The sequence below is a fragment of the Alexandromys fortis genome, unplaced genomic scaffold (genome assembly GCF_014885135.2).
Source record: "Alexandromys fortis isolate MF-2015 unplaced genomic scaffold, M_Fortis_MF-2015_v1.1 scaffold_409, whole genome shotgun sequence".
Taxonomy (NCBI): Eukaryota; Metazoa; Chordata; class Mammalia; order Rodentia; family Cricetidae; genus Alexandromys; species Alexandromys fortis.
Window position 1 is genome coordinate 91,536 of NW_026068317.1, and position 3,825 is coordinate 95,360.

Consider the following 3,825-nt stretch of genomic DNA (forward strand, 5'->3'; position numbering starts at 1 on the left):
GGGGGGGGGGTGTCTCATACCTTCTAAACCACTTCTCTCATCCACACGTATAGGCTTTAGGGTTTTCCTACCACTGTTTTTAATGCCAATATCTGCCTCAACGTAGTATCGATAAAACACCTCTTCAGTTTTTTCTTCTAATTCATCATTGTCTGTGGATTCATTGCAATCTTTGTCAGCAACTTTAATGATGTTTAAGTCTTTCATCTCATCTGTAGGAATATCTTCCAGCTCCACCTTGATAACAATTAGGTTCATCTCGGTGGCTCTACTTTTGTCTTCACCAGCCACCATTCCAGACTCCATTGTGCCTTTTCTGCTTCAAGTGGTCGAAGCTGAATCACCAGGTGCCTGGCTGGCGTCTTCTCTGTATTCATTTGTGCAGAAAATGTTTTGGAAGAATCCTTTCTGCTCACCTTCCTAGATCTGGATGGAGGCGGGGAGGACCTTGGACTCCCCACAGGGCGGGGAACCCTGATTGCTATTAGGATTGGAGAGGAAGAGGGAGGGGGAGGGGGGAGGGAAATGGGAGGAGGGGAGCAGGTGGCAATTTTTAATGAAAAAAATAAAATAAAGAATCCTTTCACCAATTTCTGTTTTGGTGTTACTATCTTTGCCATCTCTAATATCTACTATATGGTGACAAGCTCTCGCAGTGCTTTGATATGAATGTGTTAGTGCAGCCCAACACATGCTCATCTAGTAACTTTTTTTTCCCCCTGAGACAGGGTTTCTCCATAGCTTTTGGTTCCTGTTCTGGGACTAGCTCTTGTAGAAAAAGCTGGCCTCGAACTCACAGAGATCCACCTGCCTCTGCCTCCCGAGTGCTGGGATTAAAGGTGTGCACCATTACCTCCTGGCAAGCTATTATTTTTTCACAGCTGAAGCTAATTCCACAACTATCACAGATAAAACTCTGCCCAAAATGTCATAACACACATTCTTTTGGAGTAGATAATTTGGACACAGAATTTTTTTTTTTTTTACACACATCAAGTATTGGCTCAGGAAAATTAGCTAACTGTAAAGATTCTTAGTCGGGCTCTCTATTATGTGGTGTATTCACCATGGAACTGGGTTCTTCACACCACCTGCTGGCTGCAGTGCCATTCCTAGCCATGGTGTCTTCATACATCCTCACTCCAAAGATCATCTTGCTGTTCTGTTTGCTTGAAGCAAAAGAACACTTTGAACTAGAATAGTCTGCGTCCAGTATATCTTCTAAGCAGTCAGGCACGTTGTACAGCTGTAGGTAGTTCATTGCCACCTTGAACTGCTCGAAACTGGAAGGAGCAATCATAATCTTTCCTAAATACAGAAACTGCAAAATGAGACCAAAACCCTCAGCGCTTATTTTCATGTTGCTGAGATTCAGCTGTGCATTATTATAATGATGGTTCATGAAGAACATTCTGAAATAGGAGCTAAAGACAGCTCAGACCGCTTTGTGTGCCTGGAAGTAAATGATGTCCATAGAAAACCCCATTCTCTCTGGTTGCTGAGCTGCTGAAGGACATAGCTGCTATGGATGGGCTTCGCTATCTTCTAGTAATCAGACCAGCTCCTGAAGCATCCATGAAGCGCCGCTGGAGGCGAAAAGCACATTCTTTTCCAGACTCGGTGGTGGTCAAAGTTGCGCAACTCGCCACCACGACTGGCAGCTGCTCAGCGGGCTCGGTGGGACAAGCGGCTGAGGAGGATTCCGGGAGTTTCAGGCGGCGGGGCCCCGGGGCGAGCGGGAGAGCAGGCGGAGGCGAGGGGTCGCGGGCTGCTGCACTGAGACACTCCAGCTGTGTAAGGGACAGCGCTGCAACAAATGACTTCCGCTGCTGCTCAGCCGCGCCTGACTCAGGGCACTGAGCCTCCCCGCTTACATGGCGACTCCAGGTCTGCCCACCTGTTCGCCTCAGCGACCACCAGACTTCGCCTCCCTCTCCCCGCCCAGCCACTCCGCCACTGGAGGCTAGGGCTCCCGCGGTCACCTGTTGGTGACAAGTTTCTGTGTGGGGGCCGAGGAGGCTGGCACAGCCCTCAGCGGAGCTGAGGCCCAGGCGGCGGCTGCAGCAGCACTCTCGCCCCCCTCCCCTGGGTCGCCTGGGCGCTCCTCCTGTTTGCACAGCTGGACGCCTCTGGGGTCCTCCCGACTCTCCAGAGCAGGTGGCTGCTCGCCCCACGCCCAGATTACAGACCCCTGTCCCGCAGGGCTCCGCAGTTGGACCCGCCCCCGAGCTCCACCCTGTACGCTCTGGGGACACTGACACCCTCATCAGGTCCCCTTGAGCTCATTTGCTCCGGGTCGCCCGTTCCCGGCGCCTCCTTGCTCTGGCCTTTTGCCTGTGACCTGAGTTACTTCCCCCACTGTGCCCCGCCAGGCCCTACTACTGCCTTGGCTCCAGCCGCGCGCAACACCTGCCCTGCGAGAGCTGGTTTCTACTTTTCTTTCCTGATTTTCTGAGGTACGTGTGACAACCAGGAAGAAAAAGCACCTTTACTTCATTTTACCTCAGCATGAAACTACAGAACAAATATTCCTTTTTGTGTCCTTAAATCTCTTCTGGAATACACACGCGACAAGGAATTACGCTATTCACAAAGTTTAGAGGGCTGTGCAAGATGGTTAGCCACCTATCCCAGGAGGAAAGAAGTGCCTATAGGAAGATAGTAGGATCTGCTATTGGATCCAATGGCAAATGCTATTGAAATACATATTTCTGCTAATCTAGAAAAGGTCTTTGCCTGGTTTGTAAAGCAGGGTCAGGTAACTTTACGCCGAGTCTTTAAGAGCAAGCTAACCCAATGGGAGGTGCACTTGTCACTCAGGTATCATTAGCCAATCAGACCCTCCAAGTGACCTGCCAATCAGAAGTGGTGGAGGGCGCTTCCGGTTTCCGTGTTCCAGCTTGGCAGTGAAGTGGAAGTGGAGCCAGTCTTGTGTGCTGTTAAACTAAAACTGCGTGGAGCGTTTGGGAAAGCAAGGAAACCGCGGCATGGTGAGTGAGGGGCTGCTGTCACTGGACTGGGAGGAGCAGACTGTGAGGTGCGGGAACCAGTGAGGTGATTCCTCTCGAGTTCTAATTCAGAAACTGCAGCCAAATTCCCCATCCTTTCAAGTTCAGTGCGGTGCCTGCAACTCCCTGAATAGGGCAGGCCCCTGAATAACTTTGCACTGTGGGCTGAATCTGCTCAGAGCAGATTCAGAATCTTCTCAAACGGAAGGAATATTAATTCTAGAACTGTTGTTGGGAGCAGAGAGCTGTGTGGAGAAACCTCTTTCTAAGCAACATCAGAATGGTTTTAGTGCGTTCATGGAAAGCAGGTTGCCAAACTCATGGAGGTCTAGTTTCTCTAGTATCTTCTAGAAGTTCAGCACTGTGCATTTTACCTTTATGTGTGAGATCCATTAACTGTTAATTTTGTGGAGGTTGTAAAAGCATCCATATGTTGGGTAGCCTTCCACTTCCACGCCTTGATGTAGAAGAGTGGAATTGGTAATATAAAGGATTGACAATGCTTAGAAAATATTAAGTCTCAAAATTTAACTTAGGGAGGACTACCTCTAAAACCCTCAAAATATATGTGTATGCTGATCAGACATGTTAATGATTAGAATGCTAGGATGCACATTTGTTCAACGGGATTTTTTAGACATTTGGCTCCAAACCTTTACAATGAAGCCTTCCCTGGTTTACAACCAGGTAGTAGGTACATCTGCATACCAAAGAACAGGCCTATAACAAGCTGCTCAAGGGGGCATAACAGGGTCACAACCAACCTTAAGGCCTGGTGTGCCATTGAAGTTTCTTTTTCTTTTTTTTTTTTTTTTTT

At 48.7% G+C, this 3,825-nt stretch overlaps 1 pseudogene; it reads right to left on the reverse strand.

Annotated features, from left to right (window-relative positions):
• Positions 1-793: 793 nt before the first annotated feature.
• Positions 794-2,267, reverse strand: LOC126495117 (uncharacterized; annotated as a pseudogene).
• Between the last annotated feature and the right edge of the window lie 1,558 nt (positions 2,268-3,825).